The sequence below is a fragment of the Protopterus annectens genome, chromosome 3.part1 (assembly GCF_019279795.1).
Source record: "Protopterus annectens isolate FY-2018-M chromosome 3.part1, PAN1.0, whole genome shotgun sequence".
In the NCBI taxonomy this organism is placed as follows: domain Eukaryota; kingdom Metazoa; phylum Chordata; order Ceratodontiformes; family Protopteridae; genus Protopterus; species Protopterus annectens.
The window spans coordinates 66,323,294-66,344,299 of NC_056732.1; the positions used below are offsets into that span (position 1 = coordinate 66,323,294).

At 42.3% G+C, this 21,006-nt stretch overlaps 1 protein-coding gene and 1 long non-coding RNA gene across 2 annotated transcripts in view; both read left to right on the forward strand.

The window, feature by feature from the left end:
• TBC1D31 (TBC1 domain family member 31) overlaps positions 1-21,006 on the forward strand; it is a 1,335,355-nt gene that overhangs the window by 1,192,327 nt on the left and 122,022 nt on the right. The window lies entirely within an intron of this gene.
• On the forward strand, positions 11,199-13,833 carry LOC122797999. Its single transcript, XR_006364202.1, has 2 exons — positions 11,199-11,483; positions 13,709-13,833. It is a non-coding gene; the product is annotated as an uncharacterized LOC122797999 (long non-coding RNA).

The window sequence follows — 21,006 nt, forward strand, 5'->3', positions numbered from 1 at the left end:
TACTCTTCCCAGATTCCTTCTCCTTTGGACTGTGGATCAGAAGAAAAGGAATCTAACAGTCCTGATACGCCCTTCGAAGAAATTTCTTTTGGAGACACAATCTCCAGGATAATGGATTTTTTTTTTAATGAGATTGTGCTCAGGTCTCTGAAATCCATAAGAGGAACTATGAGTTGCTGCAGATGGAAACTCAGAAACCTTCTGCTATTCTTCCTGTTTTGGCTGCTTTGTTGGATGCATTTTCTAATGCCTTTAAATCTCTTGAGTCTCTGCCCCTTGCTCCAAAGAAACCTGATAGGTTTTATAAGGTACCTGAAGACTGTAACTTTTTGTACAAATGTCCTGCTGCTGACCCCACGATGATGTCTGTAGCTTTTGAAAAGCCCTCTCAGTTTCGTCCTTCACCTAAATTACTGCATTCTGATAGACACTGTCTCAAGGACAAAATTCCCGATGTAAAAACTCCATCTAAAACCCTCAAGGTTATGCTGCTAAACGTGTAATAACATGAAACTGCATTCACTGGAAGCAGTCCATACCTTGGAAGAAGTAGACATTTGTGCAATCATGGAGACCTGCTTCAAGGCTGTGGAGAGCACCCCAGCCATACTGGGATACACCTCTTTCCACACGCTCAGACCACAAACTGAAGGCATGAAAACTAAAGGAGGTGGTGTCTCAGTATTCATTAAAGATAAATATACCTCCAGATTGGTAAACAATATGATAGTATGATTCCCTGGAAATACTTCAGGTGCAATTAACTGTATTCAAGTCATTGCCAGCTACAGGACCCCATCCATGAATCAGGACACCCAGTCTGCTTATTTGTATCTACTTGAGTCTATCAAGATACATCTGACCATCATGGTTTTGGGCGACTTTAACTACCCATCCATTGACTGGGTAAATTACTAGTGCTCAAACTCACTTGCCCAAAGGTTCCTTGACTTCATCATTTCTAATGCCATGGAGCAGCTGGTAAACCCCCCCACAAAGGGGTGCCAACATCCTGTATCTGGTACTTACCAATATGGGGGACCACTGGTAGCAACCCCACTGTAGGGTCTTCCCTGGTGAAATCTGACCATAAATCAGACTCATTCGAAGTAACTGTCACACCCACCCCCCACCCCCAGCAGCAGCTAAACTAAAAAAAACTTTTCCAAAGTAGATTATAACCTCTTACAGGATGGTATAAATAGCTTCACTGCACCCCGCCCCTCAGGTGGAACTGGCAACTATGCTGAGTGCTACACCAATGCTTTATATAAATACCTGTATAATTGCATTGACCCGGCCATACCTGATAGGACCAAAACAAGCTCCTCAAGGAAGAGCAAACCTCCCTGGTGGTAAACTGCCATTAAAAGGCTTTACAATAAGAGGAAGAAACAGCTGTCTAAGAGTAAGAGGGAGCGAGCCCTAAACTGGAAACTCTCCCTCCTCAGCTTAAACAAGCGAATAAGACTTATTGTGAAGTCCTCTGCAGCAAACTTCAAATCCAAATTAGCTTCCTCAACTAAGGACAACCATAAGGTGTTCTCTAGTTACATTAGTAACCTAAAAGGAAAGGCCCAGATTTGTGCTGAACTGGTAGTTAATGATACCACATATACTGAGCCTGTGGACATAGCTAACCTGTTGGTTGACCAGTTCTGTGAAAACTCCACTCCCCTGTCCCCACCACACGTACCCTATGACATCCCTACCCACCTGTCCCCTACCTTATATCTGTAATGTGCAGGTCGTAAACACCCTAAGGCCAAAAACACAGCATCTATGGGACCTGATATCCCAGGCTGCGTCCTACGTGGGGCTCCAACAAGAATTAGCAACAGCACTGGGTACTCTTTTCAGTCATAGTCTAAGCACTGGCTTCGTCCCAGCTGAATGGAAAATGCACATAATTATTCCTTTGCACAAAGGTGGTGCTTCTGTTCTAACCCCCCCCCCCACCTTATCTGCAAGGCCATGGAGCAAATCATCATGGACCTTATCAGCAAAGATATAGGTAATCTACAAACACTTGACCCTACTCAGTTTGGATTTTTTAAAGGGCAATCATGCATGTTAAACCTGGTGGACTTCTTTGAGTTAGTCACCAAAGCCCTCGATGAGGGGAAATCTGTGCATACAGCCTACCTACAGTTAGCCAAGGTGTTTGACACAATCCCTCACTGGGGCATCACTGATAAACTCACCCAGCTAGGTATCAACCCGTATATCATTAGACAGGTAGTTAACTGGCTCACTGATAGAACCCATATAGTCAAAATAGGGCAATCAACCTCCAACAGCAGACCAGTAACCTCTACTGTTTGGAATCTGTTTTTCTGAAGTACAAGCAAAAACTAAAGATCCGTGGCTGACTAAGTTTGCTGATGACTGCAAACTGAGAGCGGTCATAGAATCTGCAACTGATGTCAACATCCTACAAGAGGGTCTTACACAAGCAAATGATTGGTGCCAAAGCCATGCCCTTAATCTCTGTGAAAAAAAATGTACTATCATCCCTTTCAGTAAGAGCGATTTTCATGCTAACTACCACATCAATAGCAACACCTTAAGTACGCAGTCAGTGGTAAGAGACCTGGGCACACACGTTGACAGCAATCTTACCTTTGACCACCATGTCTCCGCAGTGGTAAGATGGGCATTCTATATTGCTCATCTCATAAGTAGGGGCATTGCCTCCAGAAAAAAAGAAGGTATAACCTCCCTGTACTCTTCTTTCATCAGGCCAATAATTGAGTATAATGCCCCTTTTGTTATGTACTTTTCCAAGCACCTGCAGCAGTTGGAGAGACCACAAAGGTTATTCACAAGGAAAATTCAAGATCTTCAGCATCTGTCCTATGTGGATCATCAGAAATCACTGTCACTTTATTCTTATTTATTTTATTTTATTTTACATTTGTTTACCAGGAAAGTCACACTGGGATAAAACCCATTTTCATTGGAGGCCTGGGGAGAAAAGCTCCACATACAGAGATTATACAAAAAATTATATACAAAATATATACAAGACATACAGTAGACCAGAAGTTACATTCTATGCTATTATAGCTGACATTTGTATTATACAATCATCTGATATAATTCCTTATTGTAGTGTAGACATTGTAATTTTTTCATACAGACTACTCAGAGGCATTTTCTGCCTTGCATACAAGGCAGTCTCTGACCCTGCTTTATTGGAAATGCTGCATTTCTGAAAATCAAATGGTACACAGGTTACTTGCTCTAAAGACCTTTACCTGGTATGTGACATTGATAGAATGTGCTGGAGGGACAGATTTGTCTCGCAGAGGTTACCACACCTTTGGAACAGACTCCCACTTCATCACAAACAGAGCACCTCACTGGCCCTTTTCAGGCGCAATCTGGGCAGTTAGATGCATAACCGTAAATTCACCCCGGGGTTTCCACCTGTGTCCCTCCTGGACAGGGCAAAAAGGTGCTGATCGTGGAAATAAGAGTGCAACTTGGCTAGGCTTGTAAGGGCGCTAGGGCCATTAGCCTAGTAATTTCCTATGATCATAAGACAGCAGGACTATGGAAGGGCTAAGTAAGAAGGTTTGCACCTCGGCTATCTTGGCTTTTAAGGTCATTAATTATCAGACCCATATGTCCAGGTATGTGTTAGCCTCTCAAGCTTGTCAGGTTATTTCTGATCTCCCAGACTCTGAGGGCAAACTTTCTGCTCTTTCTCTGTTAGAGACTTCCTCAGAGGTGGTTTGTCATTCCATCAAGTGTAGTTATGATGCAGGAAATGCCTCTTCTAGGGCTGCTGATTTTGAGTCACTGATAGGGAAGTATTCTTGGCTTCGGCTTTAGCCATTGCCTGATGATGTCAAGGCTAAGGTGATGGATGCCCTTCTTGATGATAAATACTTGTTTGGGGAAGCTGCTGCTGGTTTAAGTCCCTTCAGGGTAAGAGAAAGGCCTTACAGGAACTCAAACATGTGTTTGTCTCTCCTGTTCTTAAATTTCAGAGAAACAACCCCAATAAACCAGCCTTTGTTCACAGGCAATCTCGTCCTCCTACTAAGAATAAAAAGACTGGCAAACGGGCTCCTCCTGCTAAGGCTACTCAAACGTCAGGGACTTGGAAGTCTTCCTTTCCAGACAAACCAGGTGCTGTCTATTCCCAGCCATATTCCTCTTTCTCTTTGCCTTTCTCTCTGTCTTCCTGTTTGACTTCAGATTACTCAGGATTCTTGGGTTCTGTCCATTATTTGCCAGGTGTACTTCATAGTGTGGCAGTCCCATCCACCTTTTATGGGCATTCCTGAGCCTCCAATTGGTAGGGGGTTTTACTCCAGAATGTTTATGGTTACCAGAAAAAAAGGTACTTGGAGACCAATTTTAGACCCCTCACATCTCAACACCTTTCTGAAGGTGCGCACCTTTCAAATGTTGACCCTTCAGACTCTGTTTCCTCTTTTACTTCCTCAGGCTTATATAGTATCTCTGGATCTCAAGGATGCTTATCTCTGTATTCTGATCTGTCCCATTTTCAGAAGTCTTTGCCTTTCACTGTTGCTTTTTGGCATTTTCAGTTCTCTGCTTTACCCTTTGGCCTTTCTACTGCCCCATGGGTATTCACCAAATGTCTCACTCCTATGATTGCTTTTTGCAGACTTCAGGGGATCCAAGTATTTCCTTCCTTGGAGGAATTGCTGAATCAAGCCTCCTCTCTGGAGATCCTATTGCTAGATATTCATCCTTCATATCCCTTCTTCAGAGCCTGGGGTTCACAATAAACTTCAAAAATTCTCTGATTCCTTCTTGGGATCATGTTTTTCTAAGTTGCAGGATTCTGACCGTGCCTATGCTGGCATCCCTGCCTCCTCTCAAAGTCTTACCTCTCATTCCTTCTTTCCAAATCTCCTTACTCTTGCCTGCATTACAGCCATGGAGTTTGAGAGCTCTTGGGTTCATGGCATCCACCATCCCTATGCTCCCTGTGGCCAAACTCCACATGAGACAATTTCAGTGGTTTCTGAAGACCGTTTGGCTTCAGCACGCAAATTCTCTAGACTTTGTAGTTCCTCTTCATACTTGTCTCAAGAAGGGACTTCTCTGGTGAGATACAGCAGTTGTTCTTAGATCCAGGGCTCCATTTTCATCCTCCTCTTCCCTCTCAAGAAGTGTTCACAGACACTTCAGAAGTGGGATAAGTGGGATGTGGAGCAGTTTTTGGCTCCCTAAAGGTACAGAGGGTGTGGTCACCTCTTCGTCCAAAGGAGCACATCAGTGTCAAAGAGATGATAGCTCTTCTGTTGGCTCTTCAGGCTTTTCAATCTCTTTTCTTCCAAGGACCTCTCAAGATATTTACAGACAATATCACAGTGATGTGGTATGTAAGCAAACGAGGGAAGAAGGTCTTACCTTTTTTACCAGTTGGTGTTGCTGGTATGGGATCTTGCTGTCCATGAATAGATGCTTCACAAGGATCATTGGCCACCGGTGAGGTACTCCTGAAGTAGATGTTTGCCTCCCCTCTGAACAGACAGTTTCCTCTATTTTGTGCCAGAGTCCCAGGTCCTCTCTGGTGTGGAAGGTGAACACCATCTCCCTTTTTTTTTTTTTTTTTGGAAGGTGATGTTTCTTTATGCATCCCCCCCTTCCTCTCATTCCAAAAGTCCTGTTCAAAATTCAACAGGACGCTGCCAAAATCTTGTTGGTGACTCCCTTTTGGCCAAGACAGAATTGGGTCTTCCTTCTGCATTTACCCAAGGACAATCTTCACGAGCTACCTCACAAGGTGGACCTAATCACACAAGACAAGGAACTTCTCATCCATCCCCACTTGTCCACTCTTCAGCTGACACTGTGAATGATAGTATTTTGATTCCACATAGACACCTTTTTTCTGAGGACATGCTTAGGGTCCTGCAGGAGACCAGGAAATCCAATACTAGGAAATCCTACTTATACAAATGGATGAAGTTTTCTATTTGGTGTCTCTTTCGTAGCCTGGATCTATTTACTGTGGATGTTGCTTTGGTTCTTTCTTATGTGTGTGAATTGCTCAATGGTGGTTTTGCCTGTTCTTCTGTTAAGGCCCACTATCCGATATCTCTGCTTGTCTGTCTTTATCTCCTCCTTTAGCTTCTAGATTTGAAGCTAAACAGTTCCTTAAAGGTGTCCTTCATATTAGGCCTCCTAGGAAGCCTGCTCCTCCTCCCTGGGATCTTTATTTTGTTTTGGAGAAGTTGACCTAGGCTCATTTTGAGCCTGCTACTTCAGCTTCCTTGGAACATTCCTCTTGGAAGACTGTTCTTTTGTTAGCCCTTACTTCTGCAGTTACCCACTTGTTTTGTGTTATACTGGCCCAGGCGGGAGGGTGCAGAGAGAACTGACCCCCGACTGCCTCCATAGGTGAGCAGTCAGGCAGCACTTCAGGAACACTGAAAAGGGCTATCGGGAAAGGGTTCCCTGAAGGCCTGATTCTGCAGACCCCCTCTGCCTCTGGGTCAGCGTCTCCCATTGAAACTTCCTCCTCTGCCCCTGGAGGAAGAATCCCCGTGTTGATCTTAGGAAGACCCCTGGGATTTATGGAACTAGGTTTTCAGTCCACTGTGCTGATTTCCAGGAAACGTGCGCTATGGAGTGGAGAACCTGACACCAACAGCAGACAAGGTCTTCCCTTCTTGTTCACTGCGGGTTAGGGTCTCTTTGATCGATGGACCAAACAGTGATGATCCTTCGAAAGGAACATTAACAAAGGGCATCTTAAAGGGCTCAGCAAATTCACAAAGCCTCATCCAGGCATGCCTGTGAATAGCAGTGCCTGAGCCGGCTGTCCAAGTGGCACCTTCCATAATATGGGAAATCAACCTCATGGAGGAGTTGGACAAGGATGAAAGAATAGCCAGTTGAGGGGAGACTTTCTTGAAGTCCTCTGATGACGTGGACTCTGCTAGAGAGTCTGTTAGCTCTTTCACCAGGTCCCTCTGCAAGTATGTAAAATGTGTCAGGTAGTTCAGCACCTTCAGTGAGAAAGTGGCCGAGGCGTAAACGCACTTGCCAAACCTATCCATCGCTCTGGACTCCCTGCTTGGTGGATGGAGAGTGGAGCTTTGTTCTGCTAGCTCCTTTTTGGTAGCTGCTGCCACAACCATGACATCCACTGGAATACCCTTACTCCAATAAGGTCCATCTTTGGGGGGGGAGATAAAAATTTGTCAGGGCATTTGGGGATCAGTTCGAATTCAGCTCGTTACATGCCCTGCTGGACATCAAATCCACTAACTTGTCCACCAGGGGAACCACCCAAGATGTAGATAGGCCCATCCCGAAGGCCTCCAAAAATATGGACTCCGAGGAGGGAGGTTGGGCAGACCCAACCACCTCTCTGCCGCAGAATCTCTAAAATATCTCTGAAGGAGAAGTCCTCTGGTGGTGATGTGGGGGATCGCTCCCCTTCAGAGTACATATCCTCAGTGGCTGACTCCAAGGGGCAGTCGTGCTTCCTTTTGCACATCCTCTTATGAGGAAACTCCTCTGTGGGGTGTTCAGGGGAGTTCTCAGGAGAGGAGGGGCTCCCTCTGGGGGGAGTTGCTTGGAGGCCAGTCTGGACGAGCTGACTCGGGACAGGCATTACAAGCTCAAGTCTCTGTTCCAAGGGAAGTTGGTGGGAAGGATCATGGCTCAAAGGGACCAGATCCCTATGGATAGAGAAAGCACTTTCTACCACTAGGAACACCAAAGGACCTGGAGACTCCCTCCCCAACTCCACCGGAGCTGAGGCTATAGAAGAAGAGAGGGCTGAAATCCCCACGCCCTGGGTCCCTGGCAGAATCGGACCCGAACTGTCCAGTGCCGAAGCACCAAGAGGAAGCTACTACTCTGACAAAATAGGAGCTGAACCCCTTTCCCCATATCTGACTGGGACATCTTGGATCCAAGGTCCACTATGATCCAAAGGCAATGGCTGGAGTGGAGGAAGGTACACTAGACCCCAGATCCCATGGCTGGCTGTGGTCCTGCGACTCTGAAGCCGATGGATTGGAGATGGAGATTGAACTTGAAGGGAGAGACTCGCAGAACCTGCAAACGATGGAGCCGAGAAGACCCCCCCCCCTTGAGAATCTTCCTGATCATCCTTTCCACGTTGGCCTCTGAAAGACTCCTGGAAGACCTGGAGGAAACTACGGAGGGGGGGGGTTGGCATGCCTGGAGGGAGTCTGTTGTAGACCCGGGAGAGGAGCTGACTCAAACCCCAGCACCAGTGTAGGGCCCCTCATTGCCAGATTCATAGTCTTAGGATCCAAGGTGGGGGGGGGCACTTTCAGGTGACCTTGTGATCATTAGAGACCCTGATGGATCCGAGGAGAACTTTGGATCTGTCAGAGCCAAAGTTGGTCTGTGATCTGTAGTGGTTGGATCTAAGGGCCTCCAGACCTTAGCACATGGCTTTGAAGATGCCCTCTAAGATTTATGAGGGTGCTTATTGTAGTCAGAGGACCCTGAAAGGCTCTTAGAGAGGGAGTTTGTGCTCTGGAAAAGATGCAGGCAAAAGACCCTTCAGTATCACTTTGTTTCTGTGGTCAGCTATAAGCTCTTAGGTTAAAACTCTCACAAATGGAGCAGGCTGACCGCAGATGTTCGGCACCCAGGCAGTATACACATAAGGAATGTGCATCAGAATTCAGGAACTTATGTCCGCACTCTGTGCACCATTTAAACCCAGAGGGGTTGTCAGCCATAGCAGAAGATTTTCCACACACACACACACACACACACACACACAATAGATTCTTAAGATAGAGTAGAACTGGAAAAACTCTGACAAACAGAAACAGTAAACACCTAACAACCAAAGAGATTTTTTTTTTTTTTTTTTTTTTTTTAATAAAAGGAATATAAGAGAAGGGGGGAATCGAACGGGAGCCTAACGGCTAATGATTACCCAGAGCGCGGGAAATTGTTTTAAAGAATGCCATAGAGTCAAGAGTGAGATACAGAAACACAATGCACACTATAACTGGGCAGGAAAGGAAGTTAAGATAAGAAAATAAGATCAAGGGAACTTATCTGTAAAGAAGATACCCAAAGGAAGACCACAGATTCGCTCAAGACTAACGCGACCAAGTCTGATTCTGCTGGCAGCAGACTCGATCTGAGGAGGTTGGTTGGGGTGCAGGGCATTGTGGGTAGTGGGAGGAGCTCGAGACCTGGATCCTAGTCTGAAGAAATGCGGCCAAGTTGGATCCGAAGCCCATGCATGAGGAGAAATGAAAGAAGACAACACAGACACCTAGTTATGGTAAGTACAAAACTAATAATTCTTGGATCTCAAAGGCTATTTCTTTTTGTTCTTTTCACAGTAAGAGCTTTCATTCTTCTGTAAAGGCTCATTTTACTAGAGGTGTGGCGGCTTCTTGTGCTTTTTTCAAGGGGTTGGATACTAAATTTATTCTTGAAGCAGCAACCTGGTGTTCCATGCATACTTTTACCAAGCACTACAAGTTGGATGAAATCTCCAGATCTAGAGCTGGTTTTGCTAGGGCCATCCTTCATGACTTCCTAGAGGGCTCTGCTGGTCCTTCCTCCACCAAAGTTTCTTCTTGAGCTTTGGCACTCTCCCAGTGATTAAGAATACTGAAACCAGTGAATGGAAGGACATAATACAGTTGTGTAAAATCTTACCATAACATTAAATGTCCTTTCCTTCACTGTTGCAATATTCACTCCCACCCTCCTCCCCCTGATCCATTACCTTCCTGGATATACTGATTACCTCTTGGTTTTCCCTGTACTGGTGTTCCTACTAGGGCTATCAGGTCTGAGTATGGTACATCCGGACGTCTCCTTTATGCCCTATGCCTTGGCTGGAGCGCCTTCTGTGTGGAGTTTTCATGCCCTCCCCGCGGTCGAGTGACATTAAATGCATGCAGGTAGGTGCGAGCATGAATGGGCGTGCCTTGGTTGAAGGTTGGGAGTTGGGCTGGCAACTCAGCACCGTAAAATCCACTGACAATCATGAACGGACCGGAGTTCCACTATGGCAACCCCTAACTGGGAAAAGCCGAAAGACATACATACTATGTGAGGAGCATACATGACGTACAGCATACCTTAAAGTAATGGTAGGCTTTTGCGTACTGGTCAGACGTCTGGCTTCATGAGGCAGAGAGTAGCAGTTGTTAGGAATACTGCAACAGTGAAGGAAAGGACATCTACTGTTATGGTAAGATTTTACACAACTGTACTTTCTGTTAATGTTGTCACATGTTTGTTTCCCCTACACAAAACCACATTGATCCATATCTATCAATTGTGGCAACTCCTTTGCCATTCTCTTGACTAGTAAAGAAAGAAACACTTTCATAGTCATGGTTTAAAACTGAAATCAGTTTATATTAAAAATGATCTGAAAGGTCTTTGCTCTCTTTGTGCAGTACAGACACCACAACTTTCTTCTGAGATGCTGGTATTTCTGTGCTTTTTAAAATACTAATAAATTAATCCTTCCATATCATTATCAGTGTCTTCCCTCCTAATTCCAAACTTCTACAGGAATGCCACACTCCTGGAAATGTCCCTGTTGATTGGTCATACATTACCATTTTATCTCATATGTTCCTATCTTAGCTATTAATTTTTGACCCTCATCTTCCTCTAACATTGGCATTATTATGTCTTCCATGGATACTTCCATTTTTATTTTTTTCTTGCCACACTCCTCTCCCTTACACAAATTTTAATAACATTTTGGAAATATCTCTCATATCTTTGTAGGATCTGTGGTTATTTCTTGTCATAGTCTCACTAAGTTTGGTGATAACTTAGACTATCGCGGGAGGGGGTGGGTTTAGCATAATAGTTAAATTGTTTACCTCACAGACACAAGGATCAGAGTGTGATTCTCATCTTTGGAGAAATTGGCTAGGCTTAAACTGGCCCACAAAGGCAGCTAGCCTAGTGCTTACCTATGAACCCTTACCAAGTCGGGGCGGAGTTGCTCGCTGATGCCAGGTCATCGTTTTTCCCGCCACTTGGCATGTATTCTTCAGTATTAGTCGTCAGGCAACAGTGAGAGAGAATAGTCAAATATGGTCTTTCCCTTGGGCATTATTTTCTGCAGTAATGTGCCATACGCAGTGTGATGGCAGATAGAATACCTGATGATGACAGAGGGGATAATGCCAAGATTTTGTGGAGGTGAAGGAAAGTATGTGGCAACTTAGGTTAGATGCTTCAAAACTTCCAGAGTGGTCTCCTGTGTAACTAAAGCACAGCTTCCTTTCCTGCCTTCCACTCTTCTGGGAACAAAAGAACCTCAAACCTGAGCTCATATCTTGTGCTTTCAAGAGGCACCGACTCACTTTGAGAATTAAAAGTGGTCTCCTGTGTAACTAAAGCACAGCTTCCTTTCCTGCCTTCCACTCTTCTGGGAACAAAAGAACCTCAAACCTGAGCTCATATCTTGTGCTTTCAAGAGGCACCGACTCACTTTGAGAATTAAAGTACGCTACATTTTGTTGCTTGACCAGACTTACTGTTTTAGTGTATCTCGAGTTAAGCACCCCTCCTGTACTTCCAGCAGCCTACAAATTCCCTATCCACATTAGATACCTCCACTTCATTTCTATCTCTATCTTCCTCAACTATCCTTGTGTGTTAGCATAACACACTCTTTCCCCCCTCCCCTTCAGTACTTAGCCCTCTACCATACTGTCTGTCCCTGTAACCATACATCTTGCCACCAGGTGGCGCCTCTACTACTGTTCTCCTGTGGATTCCCTTTCTCCCACCCTTATGCTTATCTTCTGCCTTCACTAACCTTTCTTACCTGTCCTCTAACTGTAGTGTCTTCCTGAACTGCTTCTTAACCTGACCTCTCATACTCCACCTATAATCCTCCATTCCAGCTCCTCTTTATTTCTATCTCTATACATTAAATAACTCACTGGTTCACTCACTTACCTGTCTGTTTTTCACTTTCTCTGATTGTTTCCTGCTGAACTCCTCTCTCTTGTGTCTCTTTTATAGCTTTGATACCCTCTTATAGCCTACTTATACTTTCATCCTTTTACAGTGTTCTCACTACCTCCTCTAACTATTACTGTACTCTCTGACCTCTTGCACCTCGGCTGTGTCCAACTCTTGACTTTCATTCCATTACCCCACACCTATTAGTCTTTCTTATACCTATACATCTATCAACTTTCACCTCCACTATCCCAAACCTCATCCCACAATCCTGTAATGGGATATTCTCTAGCTTTCAAACTCCTCCCTATGGCTTATTACTAGGGTCACTCCCTATTCTCCCTACCCCTCATCTAACTATAACTTATAAATACAACCCCTGCCCATTGACGCCATCTTTCTTCCCTGGTATTGTTGCCTGTTGGATAACTAGAGATAAGGAGCCTATCCCGGGACTGTGAGTACTTGTATGCATATGCCTTTATTGATAGTTGCTTCATTTTGTGTCATTTTACAGTTGTACAATTTGCATTTGTTTAAACTTTGAATGTTTGTTTTAAAAAAGCTCATGTGAACGCTTATTACCCATTTTCTATCACTATAACAAATGCATTTGAATTCCTTGTGTATGAGAGTGTGTTTGTTTCGATACCTCAGATTGTTAGCGCCTGGCTTTAATGGATATATGCTACTGACATACTTTTAGTCTCGCCAAGGCCTCTGTTAGCTGCTAAAGGGAGCGACTTGAATGTTGTGTCTATAGGTACTTCGTTAACTGTTGAACTTGGTTATACTTTCCTGCATCGCATACAACCAGTTCTTACTGGCAAAAGATTCAGATACACGGAATGTGTTACATTGTTTATTGTGGAATCTAGTTATATTTTGCTGCATCGTATTCAACTTGTTCCTACTGGCTAAAGGTTATGTTATACCTGAATCAGTTACATTTGTTTTTTGTCCTTAACCCATCCTTTGCACTGTTGTAGCGGTGTGGCGTGCGTGGACATTCCTACCCTTGGCGTCATTTACCAGGTGTGTAGCGCTACTCAAAGGCCCACCCTAAACTGAAACACTAGCGCAGCTGCCGCTGAAGATTTAGTAGACTCGGTCCGACTAAGCGGACCGCGAGGATCCACAGTGTCTATAGTATCTCTGTAACAGCGCATTGACCTGCTCAATCGCTGTACCCCTATTGAAACTCCTGTTTTTTGTTACCAAACAGTATTAATTCTTTTACTGAAGACCCCAGATTACAGGCAGGTGTAAATTGAGGGGCAACTGAGGGCCATATTTTAGACCTGTGTAGAAGTGAGCGTGCAGCGTGGAGGCAAGGAATTCCTACCCCAACACTATTTAAGTGAGTTTAACTCCTTAATCTTCTAGTCCCTGCTGATACTTAGTCTCTTTTCTCTGAAAAGAACTTTTACTCATGGTTTACCATAGGATAGGGATGCCAGATTCCACTAACGGCTAACAATTATGATAGCTCACTATTACAACGTGCATTTGTCTTGTACCATACTTGAATGTTATCCTGTTGCAATTGTTTCTTAATGCAAAAGTTATACCTGGTATTTTACACTACTGTATGCTCTGAATCATCGTATTGTTTTCATTATTCAATGTTTAATGTTTTGTACCCAGTATTACAGTGTTAATGTTGTTTTTAAATAAGCTTTTCCACTGTTACTTTTTTCTCTGCCAGCTCATAAGCTCTATTCATTCACTATCTCTTTCCCCAATTACCTTTTAACAGAGTGGTCTCCTGTGTAACTAAAGCACAGCTTCCTTTCCTGCCTTCCACTCTTCTGGGAACAAAAGAACCTCAAACCTGAGCTCATATCTTGTGCTTTCAAGAGGCACCGACTCACTTTGAGAATTGCTACATTTTGTTGCTTGACCAGACTTACTGTTTTAGTGTATCTCGAGTTAAGCACCCTCCTGTACTTCCAGCAGCCTACAAATTCCCCTATCCACATTAGATACCTCCACTTCATTTCTATCTCTATCTTCCTCAACTATCCTTGTGTGTTAGCATAACACACTCCTTCCCCCCTCCCCTTCAGTACTTAGCCCTCTACCATACTGTCTGTCCCTGTAACCATACATCTTGCCACCAGGTGGCCTCTACTACTGTTCTCCTGTGGATTCCCTTTCTCCCACCCTTATGCTTATCTTCTGCCTTCACTAACCTTTCTTACCTGTCCTCTAACTGTAGTGTCTTCCTGAACTGCTTCTTAACCTGACCTCTCATACTCCACCTATAATCCTCCATTTCAGCTCCTCTTTATTTCTATCTCTATACATTAAATAACTCACTGGTTCACTCACTTACCTGTCTGTTTTTCACTTTCTCTGATTGTTTCCTGCTGAATTCTCTCTGCACCTCTACATTTATCCCCACATAACCACACCCACCACATTCTGCAACCAATCAGAACATACTCTTCTCCGCCTACTCCATAGTCATCCCTCCCACTCACTCTCTCTACCTCTTAACTCTCCTATTTTATACTTCTACTCTTCTCAACATGTACAACACTCACCATCCTCTCTTACTACTAACTCTTCTAACTATTCTTTCCACCACCTACCTAATAACCTACTATGAACAACCATTAAATCCTAATGTTAACATTCCACAGACACACCCAAACTACCCCCCCATCTACACTCACAACACATCTTAGTCTAACATATTGCAACACATATCTTGACTCTAAATATCACAGACTCTCACATATCAAATACCTTATTCTCAAACACACAAAATACTTGTACTTCTGTAAGCCTTCACAATTAAATCACCTTATTCATAATCTACAATTACTTGATGGGGACATCCACCCCAACCCAGGCCCAAACACTTCAACAACACCCCCTAACTCCCCACAAATCAAAATACTCATACACCAGATGCTAAACCTACTAAATCTCTCTCAATAGCTCATCTTAATATCCAGCATTTGCAATAAACTTCCAGCTCTCCATGCCCTTCTAGAAGTCCAGCAATTTGACATTCTCTGTCTTACAAACCTGGCTCAAACCCCTATAAAAGATAATGAAATCATCCCCTGGCTATAACATCCTAAGACAGGACCGTCTTAATAAAAAAGGTGGTGGGTAGCCATTCTATTTAAAACTGGACTGGATGTGAAGAAATCAGCCCAAACCCCTCCATATGACTCTAACGCTGAACTTCTTATTTCAAAAATCTCCTTAACCCACACAAAACTATTAATATTATCTGCACCTATCTTCCACCAGGCAACAACCCCCCCTTATTAGAAAACCTACTTAACTGGTTTTCTACTAATCTTCCTCAAGAAACCATAGTCCTAGGTGACTTCAATATTGATTGGAATGCTTGCAATCAAGCTAATCCATCCACCCTTATCAACCTGCACGGATTCCACCAAACCATCAACTCTACAACCAGAACTAATAAGAGCAATAATAAAGATACCATACTCGACTGGATCCTTACAAATAGTCCCCAACAAAAGTATTCAACAGGTACCCTCCCAGATGACCTTAGTGACCACTCTCTCACATACATCATTAGGCACAAAACTCAGCTAAAACAACCTCCACTAATTCGACTATGTCGAAAAACACTTTGACCCTCAAGAGTTTCAAAATGACCTTACCCTGGTTAACTGGTCTCCTCTTAAAACTCTCCCTATCGACGACGTTGTTAACCTCTTTAATAAAACCTTTCTTTCTATTCTAGACCAACATGCACCTATGCGATCTATCCGCATGAAATATAAAACAGCCCAATGGCTTACAACCAACACAAAACAGCTGATCCTTAATATAAATAAGGCATGGTCTCAGTGGCGAACCTCCAAAGACCCCATTGACCACCTTAACTTCAAACAAAAAAGGAACGTGACAAAGTCAGCTATCATTAAAGATAAAAAGAACTTTTACTTCCGCCTACAGCAATCATCCCACCATCATCCACACAAATTTTGGAAATCTATTAACACACTTCTGTACCCCGGTAAAGTTGAAACTCCAAATCCACTTGGCTCCTGCCCTGACTCTCCCTTACAAACAGCTAATGCTTTTATAACTTCTTTACATCTACTATACTTAATCTGGCCAACCAACAAACCCCTGACCCCACTTTATTAGGTAGCCCAAGCTACACTCCTCCACGTATGCAACTTAAACCCATACCTACCTCCTATATTCTGAATCTACTTCAAAAACTTAAAGCCTCTACCCCTTCAGCTGACAAACTCCCAGCTGAATATCTCCAGCTAGGTGCCAAAGCGGTTGCCTACCCAATCTCTCTACTAATAAACAGAACCATAACCGAAAATACTATACCTTCCCTATGGAAAATCTCACACATCATCCCCTCTTCAAAGGAGGACTCATTTGAATACTCTAACTATCACCTATAGCACTGCTATCTCCTATTGCAAAAATAATGGAGAAATGCATCCACAAACAGTTACTTAATCACCTCCTTTCTAACAATCTCCTTGCTAACTGCCAACATGGCTTCCGCCCTTACCACAGTACTACCACAGCCTTAATATCCTTCACTGACTCCATTAATATTAACCGTAATAGCAATCTTCTCTCATCAGCATTCTTTGTAGACCTTTCTAAAGCCTTTGATATGGTGAATCACCAACTCCTTCTTCATCGCTTAAAATCACTCTCTCTTGACACCTGCCTTAACTTGGTTCACTTCCTACCTTCAAAACCGTAAACAGGCTGTTTTATGGAACAACAATCTCTCTGAACTTCTCCCCACCACCTTAGGGGTCCCTCAAGGCTCCATCTTAGGTCCTCTTTTATTTTCCATCTTCATTAATGACTTGTATCTTGCCACACCCCTAACTACTTGCATTCAGTATGCTGACGACACCACCATCATTTGCTCTGCCACAAACCAAGCTGACCTTCACTACCTAAAGACATTCACTACTATTGAGCAATGGTTCTCTAACCACTGTCTCCTGTTAAACGCTAAAAGAACGAAACTTGTCCTCTTCTCACCTACACAGCTATCTGTCCCTATTAATTTCACAATTACTTCTAACAATGGCACCCTTATATCTCCTGACCAAACAACCAAACTATTGGGTATTACTATTGACAATCTACTAAAATTTGATTTTCACATTAACTCCAGCATTAAAGCAACTAATAGAAAACTAGGTTCTCTCTATAGAATCAGAACTTTCCTCACTACTGAAGCAAGAACTACCATAGCAAGAACACATCTCATCTCCACTTTATTATATGCTTCCCCCATTTATTCTAACCTATCCAAGCATAACATTAATAAGCTCACAACAGCCTACAACAACATTGCAAGGTTTGCCACTGCCTCTCCATATAAAACACATCACTGTCAGAACCTCTCTAAACTAGGATGGCTGGAATTACCCCACCTAATTCAGTACTATCAGCTTACACTTGCCCACAAAGCCCTTTACCACCCTGAAAACATACCCATGCTCTCCACCCTTATAAAACCCTACAATAACTTAAAAGCCCTACGCCTTTCTAATAAACTACTGATTCAAACTTCTCATTCTAAGAATACAGCAGGTGATTCCATATTTTCAAACTCAGTTGGTAAGATCTGGAACCAACTTCCTCCAGACCTTGCAGCCCACACTTCCATTACACTATTTAAGACTAAATTGAAACTCTTTCTTACTAAACACTGGCTTTGTTCTTGCATCAATCCCAGTTGATCTAGCTCCTCTATGACCTTCTATTCTCCTTCTTCAATCCATAGATTCTTCCAAATATATTTCTTCAATTTATTTTTTTTCCTGTCAACTAAATAACAATACTTCTCTTATAACTCAAAACTTAATTCTTCTCTCCCTTCTCTTACCACTTCTGTACTTAAATAATTACCTTGTCTTTCTATCCCCTTCTTTATAAACTTCCTGAAATTGTTGCTACTGCCTTTCTTACTTGTGACTTATATGCATACTTGACTTATAACCATTGTGATATTTTTGTATGTACTGTTTTTGTGACCATGTAGTAGATAGCGGAGCTTTTCTCCTCGGGCCTCCACTGAAAATGGACTTGTATCCAGCTGGACTAGCCCGGTTAACAAATGTAAAATAAAATAAATAAAATAAAATAAAATGAACCCTTTCTAATTTCTATTGCCTAAGTCATGCTAAGGGTTTTTGAGCTCTGGAGTTGTTATAAAAAGTACAGTTGTGTAAGTAAACTTAACATAACAGTAGATATTTGAATGATCACTGCTGCAGTAGCCTTAGCTATATAGAGTTATATCCATACAAGCATGTAACAGCCGGCCAGCTTCCAAAGCTTCAGAACACCTTCTAGGGGCACAAACTGTCAGGCAGTGAAGCTGAGCTGACTAAAAGACAAGTTTGGGCACCATGCCCTTCAGTGCTTTCCTGTCAACTGAGGGACATAGGCTGAGCCCTGAAAGGACAATGCTAGGAAGAACAAAAAAATAACCACATCCTGGTATAAACAACATACCAGAAAACATGGGGGTGGAGGAAGGGAGTCGCTACTTTATCAGTGATTATTTGAAAATCTACTGCTATAGTAAGTTTACTTTTTACAATTTTATTATATTCATCACTGCTGCAGTAGCCTTAGTTATATGGGTAAATTAACCTAGCTTTCTATATTTGGGAGGTGGAAGGAGAAGAGTCCAGGAGCACCTGGAGAATGGTCCTTGTAAAGCCTGATCTAGAGCTAGAAAAGGAATCAAATTTATAGTGCTTTGAAAAAGTACAGAGGACCAAGTTGCTGCTTCTAAAATCCAACCCTTTCCAAAAAGCCATAGATGAAGCCAAGGCCCTGGTAGAGTAGGTCTTGATCCTTCCTGGAATAGTTTTGTTGTGGTGAGTATAACAAAAGGTAATAGCTTTAGATGACCACTTGGAAATAGTCTGTTTTGACATAGGTTGCCCCTTCTTACATTTACAAGAAATGAACACTTGATCCAAATACTTGAAATGTTTAGTTCTGTCAAGATAACACGAGTTGTCTGTGGACATCCAATGTATGGAGTATATTTCCTCCTTCATCTTTGGGTTCAGGAAAGAAAATTGGGGAACTTAAAGAAAACTCGAAAATGACAGGCATAAAAAGAAGGATTAGTTCTTGGTATTTCCAAGATGGCTGCACACTGATCAACAGCGTGACTCTCCCAATGTGAAAATAACTGAGCTATGAGGGCTACTAATTCTGTCAGTTTTAATAAATATAATTTATTGGCTAGTAAATACATTGCATGGATACCACCAAAGAAGAAGAAACTTGGAGATCCTGAAAGAAAATCAGCTGTAAAATGTGAAGTGAAAACACTGACTGGTAAGAATCCTGCAGCTGTTCAACAAAAAGCAGTAAGTTCCAGCTTTAATTCAAGAGATGGCTTCCACTAATTTAGAGGAAAAAAATCAAATATGCTTAAGAGTTTATTAAAATAAATGAACCATAGAAGGAGTATATCAGCTCAAGTAACAACAGACTGGAAAATGGAAGAGGCGTTAAACAGCTATTCAGATGATCTGATAAAATTGCAAAAATTAAAGGTCAAAGTGAAGAAAAGGTTGTCTGAGTATGCCATTGGTCAAAAAGAGCTGTTTCAAAAAATGGTAGTTAATGGACAGAGCAAACGGAGAAAACCAGAGATTTTCTGATGTACCAGAGAAACTGGAAGGAGCAGACTGTATTTATTTTATGAAAGCACAAATAAGCAACTGGATTGATATTCTACAGAGGGATTTCTTAATTGAATGGGCATGTCATGCATGTGCCCCAGAACATGGCCATGAGAAAACAGCCAAGACAAGATGCAATCATACCAGCTGAAAGAGTTAATTGGGACAAAACTGAGGTAGAAGGGGAAATTATTTTAAAAAAATGGAGAAAGTACAGTGTTTGTGGAAAATTATTTGTCACTGTACACCAGCAGAAGAGAAGCAAATTTATCAAAGTAATCATGCAATGTTGAAAGGCAACCATGAGATTCAAGCTGCTATATGCAGCTGTCTTCAGAATATTTTTCCTGGAGGACCATCATTTTTTTTTTATGCCGAACAGTCTGAGGAGGAAATACAAAGGTTTGTCCAGCAAAACGTGAGCCATCAAAACAAAAGGGACCCTGCTTTTCACTCTCACTCTTCTGATAATAAAGCTTGTAGAGCAACTTTGTCAGTGAAACCTTTTCCAGTGTTCCAAAGCAAAATGCACGAGAGATAGAAAAAAGCACAGGAGTTGACAAGAGGAATCTGGAGTACCTTGGACATGAACCAAAGTTTGGCACTAGGAAATGTCAATGAAAAGGAAGAAGAAAAGCAACCCTGAAATTAATGAATAAATGTGAGACTGTAAAGCATCAGACACATTTATGAATTATGGCTTTACAAGAAAATGTGGCTGAGAAATACTGGACTTTTACTGACTTTGTTAAACTTGGGGGACAGAAAGGCATATACCCCACTTTGTGTTATTAATGTTTGGGAAGACAGTAAAAAGAAAAAAAGGGAAAATTATTAACAATTTTTGCTAATATTTGAATAAACATGTCATGATGTACATTGTATGATATATAGTAAAGCATTTTCAGTGATTGTTGTATATGATAAAGACACTAAAATCAAAAAGTACTTTTTCATTTTTAGTTTTAAGAAAAGTAGGCATTACAGTGTAAAAAGAGAAGAAAGACTGGACAAAAACATGTTTAAGTTAATATGTTGTAATCACAGGCTGTTGGTGTGGGGATGGGGTGTAAGAGTGCACTGATTATAATATATGTAGGGACGAGATGTTTCCTATTATTATTGCATAGGAAAATGTGTTGATTAATGCCCTTGGGTTAATTTAATGACAATTTTTTGAATAAGCATGTGTTTTAAAAATAAGAGAACACTGTGAATGTAATAAAAAGTTTTCCTTTAGCAAATAAATGTTCACTGTGAATCAAAAAGTCTGCAGTCGAGGACAGGTGTGCATCCTATTCTTACGTTTCCATAGAGATAAGCTTACTACAGGTGCAGGCAATAAACATGGAGA